The following is an 11786-nucleotide window of genomic DNA, read 5'->3' as shown; positions in this document are numbered from 1 at the left end:
GTGTGTTTTTGGTGGTGAAAGGGTGAGGATGTGGGTTTATAAGAGGGGAGAAAAAGATTTTTTGGTGTTGGGACCCACACGGCTTATTTTAATTTTTGCAAGGTTCCGTTGCTTTTACTCTAACCTTTCTAAAACCATCTACTACTATTTGTCTTTAGATAAATAAAGAGATATTTAACATTTTTTTTGAATAATTATGTACAATGAGATAACATGTAAGGTATTAAATTTGTTTTGGTTGACGAAAAGTTGTTTATATTGGATTTTTTCTACTTTCTTTTGGATATATAAATATTTGTATGTGTTTAGTGGGTAAGGATAGTGTAAAAAGGGCCTAAAGTGTGAGAAGTGTAAGAAGTGTATTATAACACTATATATAATACTATATAACACCATATAAACACCGTATAACAATATGTAACACCATATAATACCATATAACACTATGTAACACTATATATCATTATATAACAAATATAACACTATACATCTATCATAGACATGCTATCAGACAACATATAGTGTTATATTTGTTATATAATGAGATATAGTGTTACATAGTGTTATATGGTATTATATGGTGTTACATATTGTTATACGGTGTTTATATGGTGTTATATAGTATTATATATAGTGTTATAATACACTTCTCACACTTCTTACACTTTGAGCACTTTTTACAGGATCCTCTACCTGTGTTTAGTATAGTTGAAATATTAATAAAAAGTGGGAGAACGATATAATGTATTTATATTTCGTGCTTGACGAATTTAATAAAAAGAAGAAGGATAAACTAAGAAGGTGGTGTTTGACGGTTAAAGAAAACTGAATATGTATTAAAAGGTTCTCATGATTGTTGAAAACTGATTATGTATTGATGAACTCTCATGTTTAGTGACGAACACATGATTTATTTTATTCAGGTGTGATTGGAGGATTTTATCATATTTTTAAGTGGTGCAATTAAGATTTTTGCCTAAATGATACACCATTTTTTTATTTCCTCTCATGTTATATGAATATATTTTAATTATTTTGTTAATAGTTAATTAATTAAACTTACTTAAATACCATGTTGAATGTAATATAAATAAATTCATATTTATATATTGAGTTCGTTTTGTAAGTTATAGGAAAATTTTGTAATCTTAATAACTTTTTATCATTAAATGTGAATATATAGTAATTATATTATGACCGGGTAGAAATGTAACTTTTATATGCTAGTGTTGGAAATATTTTTATATCAAACTTAATTTTATATTTTCTTTTTTTAATTCATCGTCAAATTATACACACACTCACCGTATTTTCTATAATTAAAAGAATTATTAGTATTTGATAAGTAATACATATAATAAGTTTTTTCTTTTTTTTCTAATTTTATTCATAGCAATACATGCATGAGCCGGTTTAAATCAACACATATTGTTAAACTCTAATTAAGAATTTCTTTTATTATCGCAACGTAATTGGTGTAAAAACAAACATGCGAGTGCTTGAAATAGAACATGAACCTATGGCCCATGCCAAGCCCAAAACACGCTCCTAGCACTTTGTGGGTTCGCTCTTAGTAAAAGTTTCATCACACCGTAGACATCACTATGATGGTAGTGGTGCACAAAAAACCCGAACTTGGATCCGGACCCAGAAAAAAAACCTGGAACCAGGTATTATAAAACCCGGGTTTTTTATACCCGAACCCGAACCCGACCTACCCATAGGGTAGGGACCGGGTATTCATATCTGATCTAAAACCCGAACCCGGAACCAGGTTTTTTTATACCTGGTTTATACCCGATTTTTCGTAGTACCCGGTTTTATAAATACCCGGAACCGGGTTTTATAAATACCCGGTTATGGGTTTTATAAATACCCGGCTATGCGTTTTATAAGACTTCTAGTTCTTATGATTTAACAAAATTATGTATGCAACTTAATGTAATCTTGTTTAATTATTGGGCTTCTAAGAATTATGTATGCACTTTGATGTAATCTTGTTTAAAAATGTCATTAAAGTTGAATAAGCTAAACCATCCACTAAAACATATAAAGAAGCATTTAATACCCAGTCGAGTTTTTTTTAATACCCGGTGTGGGTTTTTTGCCAACCCGATGCATACTTGAACCCTACCCGAACCCGGAAATAGGGTATTATAATACCCAGGTTTTATAAAACCCGACCGGACCGAGTATATAGGGTATACATTTTTTGTAGAAAAACCGGACCCGGACCTGACCCGGTTTTAAAAAAAAACCGATTTTATAAAACCCGATCCTACCCGAACCCGGTTCCATACTTGGAACCGGTTTTTAAAAAAACCCGATTTGTGCACCACTATATGATGGTGTAACTTATGTCTTGTAGTTAACTAGTTATTTGAGATGAGAATAATTCAAGCCATATTTGTTTTGAACGGCAAATTTCTTTTCATCCCTATCGTTTATGAGACTTGAACCCATGACCCCCTCCTCCCCCTCTTCAAACCTAAAATTGCCTTTGCCAATTAACCACTACCCATTGATTCATTCAAGCCATATTAGCATGACATTTGTCCCCATGTTTGAACTTGCGGGGCGGGAGCTCAACTCTAGACAAGCATTTACCTCGTATAATTTTAGTTTTGGATTTCCCTGTCTAGACTATGTGTCCAAGAGATGTTCTCATTAGTTCATGGTGCTTTCTTACTTAAGGGCGTAGCTTTCAAGGGGCCGGAAGGGGCGCCCGACCCCCCTGAACTTTTTACTCAGTAGTGTTATGTATGTACGTTTGGTGTAGAATTTTTTAGGTATATACGTTCTCGACCCCCCGATTTTGTAAAATTTTTTTTACTTATATTGAAGTTTTAGGTTCGATGACTTCCGACCCCCCGGTGAAAATTTTCAAGCTTCACCACTGTTCTTACTTATATATGATGTGTATCATGGCTTCTTCTAGGCCATTATGAGAATTTAGATAATTTGAATAAGTCAAATTTTTAATCTATAAGTACTCTTTAAAACATGTTCTTACTTCACATCTATTTAGTGAATTCTTTTATAACAATATATTTTGTTACTTTTAAATTTACGAGTACTCCTTGCTTATGACAGTTTGATTATTAAAGAAGGATACATATGGTACTTAAAATTTGGTTTATATACGATACTAGGTTAGAACCCCGTGTATTACACGGGTTGAATAAATTTAATTTTATAAATTAAATAATAAAAAAATTATATCTTTATAAACCCCGTATATTGTACGGGTTAAATAAATGTATTTTTATATATCAAATAATAAAAAAAAGTTATATCTTTAAAAACCATGTGTATTACACAAATTAAATAAATGTAATTTTGTATACTAAATGCTAAAAACAACGTATCTTTAAAAAACCCGTGTATAATCGGGTTGAATAAATCTACCAAATAATAAAAAATTACATCCTTAAAACCTCGTATATTATACGTATTGAATAGATTTAAAAAAGAGTTATATATTTAAAAACCATGTGTATTACACAGATTAAATAAATGTAATTTTTATATTAAATACTAAAAACGTCGTATCTTTAAAAAAACTCGTGTATTACACGTGTTGAATAAATCTAATTTTACATAGCAAATAATAAAAAGTTATATCTTTAAAAACTTTGTGTATTACACCGGTTATATAAATGTAACTATGTATAGTAAATAATAAAAAAAATATTTTTAAAAACCCCGCGTTTTTCACGAGTTGAATAAATATAATTTTGTATACCAAATAATAAAAAAAGTTATATTTTTAATAAATTAGGATAACATTTAATATTAATTTATTATTTATATATTTAATATAGAATAAGTAGGAAAGAGAGGTATTTTTAAAAATATATTAAATTTACAATTTAGATTTGAGGATAATATTTTATTAAAATATGATAAGATTTAATATTAATTTATTATTTATTTATCTTGTTAATATAAGATAAGTATAGATTTGAGGATACCTTTAATGAGTGACACATGTCCAAAAATTGGTTTCTTTTATTATAGTAGATAGATTAGAAAGTTCTCTCTTTACATGATATTTTCGTCTTGAAGGGGCATTCTTGTTGTAACGTGTTTCTCCTTTATTTTAGACGTGAAGGTTTCAAATTCTACAAGATGCAACTACAGTAGAAACTCTATGAAATAATACACTTGGGATCACTAAAATTTATTAATTAAAAGAGTTATTAATTAATCGATAAATTAATAATTATTAATTTATATATTAATTAATATTTTATTAATTTATAGTAGAATACTTAGTTTACAAACACCTTTCAAGCTTCCACTTAATTATTGTATACAATGCATGTATATTAAATGAACGGCCCAATTTGAAAGAAACCTTTAATCTCCCACCTTATTATGCTTCTTGTGTTCAATTTATCACTTTATGGACATTAAAAATATTTTCTATATAAATCACATTGAACAATTTCTTGTTGAGCTATGAGAAAACAACACCAGAAGTTCTTACCATGCTAAGGAAAATTAGAGACGAGATTCAAGGGGAAATTGATTTCAACAAAAAAACAAAAGACAATTGAGTCATTTTTCAAGAAACCTTCATAAATCATTCATGTAATATGCTATATATAAGGAATTATTAATTTATATTTTATGTGGGGTCTACAGAAATTATCAAAAATGTAATATCTTATAATTTTAGCGAATTATTAATTTAGCACCCTATCCCTGAGTCGGGACCGGCAAAAAATATTATCTTAGAGAGTTTATTAAATAATCGAGTATTAATTTATCGAGTTTCTACTGTATATGTGGTTAATAAAAGTAGATTAGAATTAGTAGCCATTCTAGTACATGTGATATTTCAAAATTGATTTGAGTTAAAAAGATGGATTACTAGTAATTATTGTTTCATGATTTTTTTTTCTAACTGTGATACGTTATATAAAAAATAATGAAAATAATAATTTAAAATAAATTAATAGTCGTTCACCATATTTTTAAATACTTCAACTCCTTATAAATGTATTATTATATTATACATTATACGTATGAATATGAAGGGCTGATGAATAGTGCCTATATGAATTCTTTTAACTTCAAACTTAAAAACAAAAAAAAAAAAATTAATAATTGATGCCTTGATAAAAGTCTTTTAATTTAACACGTTATTCTATTACATTATTATAATTATAATTATAATTATAATTATAATTATAATTATAATTTTTATTTTTATCCGATATAATATACGTTTTTAATCGTTTAACTCTTTTACTAATTTAATTCTTCTCCGATAACTTGCGTTCGTTGGCTTAAAAAAAAAAAAAAAACTAAATACGCAGTTGTATTTGATTTAATTTCTCGACGTTCGTATATAAATTTTATTGAAAACAAAGTTGTATTCGAAATAGAGTATTCTTTTGTGTAGTAGGCTAGATCAAGTGCCGACGTCATATCGGTAACGTGACGAACAAAACGTATATCGATCGAACAAGTCGATACCGATATCGGTATATGCTTAAAAATTTTATACACTTTTAACCCATTTAGTTTGTATATAATTTGGATTTCTTTCAATAACTCACGTTCATTAACTTTTTATATAAAGTTGAATATGCGACTTTATTTCATACTTTTTCTCATCCTTCCTTTATTAACTTTGTTGAAAAAGAATTCTTTTTCTTATTAATACCGTGAGTTCGTGACAGGCGACCCGATGCCGATATCGGTACCGGTGGAGTTATTATTGGAATTTTGTTTTCTCATCGTCCCTTTATTAACTTTTTGAAAAATATTTTTTTTCTTCTTATTATTATCAATGTAAAACACATTCTTTTAGAAATATCATGACTTTAAATCAAATTCGGTACCATATCGATACCGTAATGAATCAAACAGGTATCAACCGAATTCCTTTGTGTAACGAACCAAATCGATACCGACCGAGTTCCCGTTGCATCACGTGGACAAATCCACCTAGTTATTATTATTTTCCACAGAATTCTGCCAATCTATTACTTATATTAAAACAAAACAATTTTGGCCACTTGGCATTTGCTTAAGCCATTACTTGCCACGTGGCATTTGATTAATCCCTCTTTTTCACAACTGACCGCCAAAACTCATTATGCCTCAAGCTCTTTTTCTTTTCATTCGTCTTCTCACAATCAAAAACCCTAATCTCAGCCGTCATCCACATTGGCGATTTCTACTAAGGCGATTTAATTTGTAGCTATCATCCAATTTCCCCTGAATCCACGCCTCTCATCCTTTACTCTCATCCCCTAATACACAAACCCTAAAACTCTTCATGTTCCATCGCAATTTGCAAGCAAGAAGGTTAGATTCTCCATTTTTTATTCATTTTTTCATTCGATAATCTTTATACGAACTCTAATAGATTATTCTTGAAACCCTAATGTTGATTTAACATATATTGGTTCATCGATTAGGGTTTTAAAAACCCAAACTTTTTAATCTAATCGATTATTCTTGAAACCCTAACGTCGATTTAACATATATTTGTTCATCTAAGAGTGATACAATTCGACTTAATTTTTACCCTAAATCGTTTTAGGTTTTTACGTTTTTTTTTAATTTTGTTACGTTTGTTTCAGAATAATGAATAATCTCTGATTCGGTTTTTGATGCTACAAAGTTTTATGTAGCATCATTTAGAGCGTTTTCTTTGTTATACCTCATTTGGAGAATTTCAATTGAAATTAATCTGGTGCTTTTGAATCCTCTGTACGTTTCCTATTTCCGTTGGTAAGAATTTCTGTTTTGATTTCCGAATTTAGTTATCACCATTGTAACACCCTTGGTTTCACAATGTTTTGTTATCCGCTTTAGAATTGGTTAGTTTGAGATTAAATTCGGAACTTTCTTTGAATCATATATTATTACTTTTTAGAGTGTTATTCACATTTCTACGTTGTTCGGTTTATTTTTCAGCCTGTGGATTGGGAGGAATGAGAAAATAATCGGGGTACATTTGGGGTTGACTGGTATGAGTCAAAGTGGAGGAATTTATGGAGGATGATGTAATATGGGGTTGACTGGTATGAGATAAACTAGGATTTACACGTAATTTGTTTTATCAAATGTAAAACCATCCTAATTTTGTTATTTTTTTCCAGATAGAGACGTCTGAAACCACCGATGTTGTTCACTGGTGTGCATAAAAGACACTAAAAAAATTGCTAAGACACGAATATGATGCAAACTTTCAACCAACACCAAATTTCTGAAGAAAGAAAAGATACTTAATAGTGAAACACAGAGTTGAAAACAAGTTTTAATTCATTTGTGTTTCTTTGTTTAAACAGAGGTGGAAGCACATTGATGGTGGCGAGCAACTAACTCGCAATAGGAATTTTTTTTTCTGTTGTTCCTGTAGCGTGTAAGTTCTCTTAGTTTAAATTTATACCATCATTACTATCTTTTGATATCATTGCATTTGAAGTTTATTAGAATGCATACGGCTCTCTGTATAATTGTAAGTTATAACCTATAACTCTCTCTTGGAAAATAAGCTATACAAATAACTCTACACCCAACTTTTGACAATAAAAAAAATGTTCAAAGTATCCTTGATGCATGATTGTTCATTATAAGATAATAGATTTGGGTGTATATATATCTATCAAAATAAGTGGGGTAACGGGATCAGAATGGGTTTAGGTCGAACCAAATACGAAACTCATGGGTTTGGGTTTGGTATAAACGGGTTCGGGTCAATTTCAGTCGAGCCCATGAACCCATTTAGAAAATCCATGACAGTAATGCATTCACTGTGATATTGTTTTTTTTTATTCATAGTTTAGAAAAACAAACTTTTGGACGAAATTGGGGACCAAAATGCCATTTCTTTCTCTCTTTTTGATTCCTGACCTATGATACGTGATTGACACCAAGTATGAGAGATACTCTCAGAAAAAGGGTTGGATATTTGAGGTGGTGTAAGTCACAGATTCAAATATGAAAGGATTCAAGGTCAATCTTCTTTTTCTTATTATTTTTATTTTATTTTTGCTAATGGGAGGATTTTATTTGATCATTTAACAAAGAGTCATGCGTGCCGAGTGTATTTAATTTGGCAGGAAGCGAGTGCTGCAATATCCGGGGCAGATGTCTACGGAAAACTAAAATTCGAGAGCGGAGTTCATAGGGTGCAGGTTTTTTTTACCATTTCACTTGGTGAATTTGGCTGCTAACGTAAAAGACATTTTTCTTAGCATTTTTTTTTTTTTGCAATTTGTAGCAAGTTTCCATCACGGAGAAATCAGGACGTGTTCATACAAGTGTTGTGTATGTTGCTATCCTTCCCCAAGCAAATGGGGTGATTGGTGACTTCCTAAAATATTCTCAAGAAACAGTTCAAGATCCAAGGTTGTTTCAGAAAGTTCAAGGGCCTTTAGATGCTGACCTTGATAATTTTGTGGCCCCACTAATCAGATTCAGATGAGTTTTGCATCTAGAAAACCTTCACAAAGTGAATCATCTGCCACTGCACCTGTAATATCAAGTGGTTTTGATGTATGTGACGGCCCCACCAACTCAGGCCAAGCACCTACTAAAGGTACAGGTAAAAGATGCAACTTAAATCTACCATTTAGATTAGTTACCAAACTTTACTCTACGTTGTAGGTGGTAAATGGGCGGGCCACAGGTTCGGGTCAAAAATAGATAATTTTAGTTTATGTCAAAACGGGTTGGGTAGATATCGCAAGCGCTTTTAATCAAAACGTGAAACATGTTACTAATTTCACTTTTTTTTATTGGTTCATAGATACAAAGGAACAAATGCATGATAATCTTCAACAGGACCGCAAGGTTTGTCTTTACTGTTAATGGTCACTAACAGTATTACATTCGATTTAACTGCCAAATATATTGATCAGGAAATATTTTAACTATTTGACAATTGCTTATCAATACCCTTAATAATATCACTAATTGCACATATCATTGATGGTGTGCAAATAGGAAAACATAATTTCAAAAACTTTCTAAGAATAAACTATTGCCTGTTCGCAAAAACATCCCTAAATGCAAATGTTTACGGTCCCTAAGAGAAAAAAATATTTTATGCCATACTAATTCTTTATTGGTTGTGTATTGCAGCAGGGGAAAATTTAATTTGGTTTGGATCAGTAACATCGGCCGCCTTAAGTGAATATGGAGTTTTTCTTTAATTCTTTTGAACGGTTTAATTTTGTCACCAATGGGATTTGAACTATTACATGTCATATTAGTTCTGTCACGTTTTATGTAGTTTTAATAAGATGAGGGACTATTCTGTAATAATTAGATTGTTTAGGGAGTGGTTAGCAAGGTCTCTAACGAACTATGAGTTAGTTGATGTAACTTGGTAATGAGATTGATTCCTATTCTCTACACGATTCTCTCGATTTCCTTATCGTAACATGGACCCTCACCATATGGAAAGGCAGAGCCTTACCAACCAACACCTTGATACCACTAGGCCAAAAGGTCTTTTGGTGATTATGGAGTTCAATTCGAGTTTTGTGCATCTCCTTTTTCCGCCTTTAAAGTTATAAACTTTTATTTATATTTTAGTGTGATACGTATTTTGAACTCATTTTCCTTTACATGAACAAGTACAAAGCTATGAACATATGCATCTAAGTTTTTTTTATTATTTATGCAGTGGACAGCAGGGATCCTACAAAGAAATGCAGGGTGGAACGATCACAGAAGTATGTAATGCTATCTTTACTTAATTCAAGAAAAAGAGATCTCTATATTATTGAAACATGAAGTATTTATATATAAAAGTTCTACTTTGTTAAATGTCTACTAACATGATGTGTGACGATGACGATGTAGAATGGCAGAAGCAAAGGGAAGAACTCAAACCCCTGCAACTTTATCAGACATGCAGTCTATGCTGAAGCGATGTGAAAATCTTGAGAAGGAAGTGCGATCGCTTAAACTTAATTTGGCTTTCATGAATAGGTACAGTCACAACTGATCCAAACACACCCTTAAACATATATCAATGTAATCAAGCCCATAAACTAATCCAAACACCCCTTTAAACATTTCAGGAAGGATTCTGAACAAACTAAGCAGGTCGAAGAACTCCAAAAGCAGAACGAGAAGATGAGAGATGAAAAGGAAAGCCTTTTAGAAGAGATCGAGAGGATTTAATCTGAACCAGATAAGATGTGATAGAAATGTTGTTAGGATTCCTATCTAACATCTATGCACAACTAATATTTTCATTTACTATATGATTCGAAACTCAACAAACTTTAGATGTCTTACCTTATTTTTAGTTTAATTTTTTAAAGTTAGATTGAATCTAACTTCGTTTGATACATTACGTACCCGCGGGTAGAGAGATGGATTTCCTTACTTGAATGTTTATTTCTTTCAAAGGATTATTTCAACAATTTTAAGTTATAAATTTGTGTGTTAAGCCACCCGCGAAACTCGCGGGGTCTTAGGCTAGTATTTATATATAGTTAAATGTAAAAAATAATGAAATCAAATCTTAATATACCTCTATAAAACGTTGGGATTAAATAGTCAACTGAAAGTCGGTGGAATTCAACGAGTGTCGGTGGTCCACTCGCATTCATCCTCTCAAATATCTCTTCTTCAACATATTACTTCCTTCCGGATGTTTCATGTTTGACATCTAGATCAGACAGACTTTAAAACATTTGGTAGTTGATGCCATTGGATATTGGTTAAATAAATAAAATCAAATATTTTTAACAACGATTTAATATTCGATGTTAAAAATATTATGCATTTACATCGAGATAGATGATAAACGGGTAATAAACTGCGCTGCTACTTCTTTTTTTCTAGCAAAACTAAGGTTCTGTTTGTTTTTTCAGAGGTAAAATGTCTGCAGTCTGCGAATCACATCCGCAGACATCTGTAGCAGAAGAGGTGGACCAAACCTCTACAGTCTTCAAAAAGAAGACTCTTTATTTTTTAACTTCTGTAGACTGCAGAGGTTTGGTCCACCTCTTGCCTATTATTGAACGACACATTGGGTTGATCGTATTTTGTAAAGAACTCATCGCTCAAACCCTCTTTCTATTAATCAACAAACAACCGTGTTTATCTCATCAATGCAAGTTTCTAATAAGCATTTTAGATGCTCATTTGACCATTTTTGCTTTTCTCTCATTTCAATCAATCAACAAACAACCAATGAACATAATACATATGAATCAAGTAACCATAATCATACCATTTTAAGCGACAACGTAATAGGCACGAATCAATTAAGCATAATCAAACCATTTTAAGCGACAAAAAACACCAACAATATATGAACATATAATACATAATCTTCACATAAACAAAAAACACCAACAATTCACATATGATATATAATCTTAAAAATCAGAAAACAAACATAAAAAACACCAACAAATAAATAAAATAAAAACATCAACAATGTATGAACATATAATACATAATCTCCTGTAAAGGGGGAAAGGAGATGAACGGCGGCAACGACGATCTAGGGGAGGAGATGAACGACGGCGACGCGACGGGGGTACGGGAGGAGAGATGGTGGAGGCGGCTGTCTGGGGGAGAAGATGTACGACGGTGGCGCGACGGGGGTGTAGGAGGAAGGTGGTGGTGGTGGCAGGGAAGAAGAAGGGTTGTGGAGTAGAGGTTAGGGTTTTCTTGAAGAGTTATGTGTTTTGTGATATTAGAAAAAAATGTAGAAGAGATTAGAAGAGGGTAGTCCACATCTGCACCAAAAAGAGGTCAAGCAGACCTTTCTAAATGAAATGTATTTGAGA

The 11786-nt window shown here is 31.6% G+C and overlaps 1 long non-coding RNA gene across 9 annotated transcripts; it reads left to right on the top strand.

The window, feature by feature from the left end:
* The first annotated feature begins 6965 nt into the window (after positions 1–6965).
* On the top strand, positions 6966–10333 carry LOC110923816. 9 transcript variants are annotated; one of them, XR_004885574.1, is made up of 9 exons: positions 6966–7046; positions 7125–7159; positions 7314–7387; positions 7807–8162; positions 8249–8572; positions 8777–8820; positions 9659–9707; positions 9838–9966; positions 10059–10333. It is a non-coding gene; the product is annotated as an uncharacterized LOC110923816 (long non-coding RNA). The 9 variants fall into 9 exon arrangements; XR_002584220.2 differs by having other exon boundaries at positions 7125–7387; positions 7807–7980; positions 8088–8156; XR_002584215.2 differs by having other exon boundaries at positions 7125–7387; positions 7807–7980; positions 8088–8162.
* The last annotated feature ends 1453 nt before the right edge of the window (positions 10334–11786 follow it).

Source organism: Helianthus annuus, chromosome 17, assembly GCF_002127325.2.
Source record: "Helianthus annuus cultivar XRQ/B chromosome 17, HanXRQr2.0-SUNRISE, whole genome shotgun sequence".
NCBI classification, from domain to species: Eukaryota; Viridiplantae; Streptophyta; class Magnoliopsida; order Asterales; family Asteraceae; genus Helianthus; species Helianthus annuus.
This window is presented reverse-complemented; position numbering and strand designations above follow the sequence as displayed.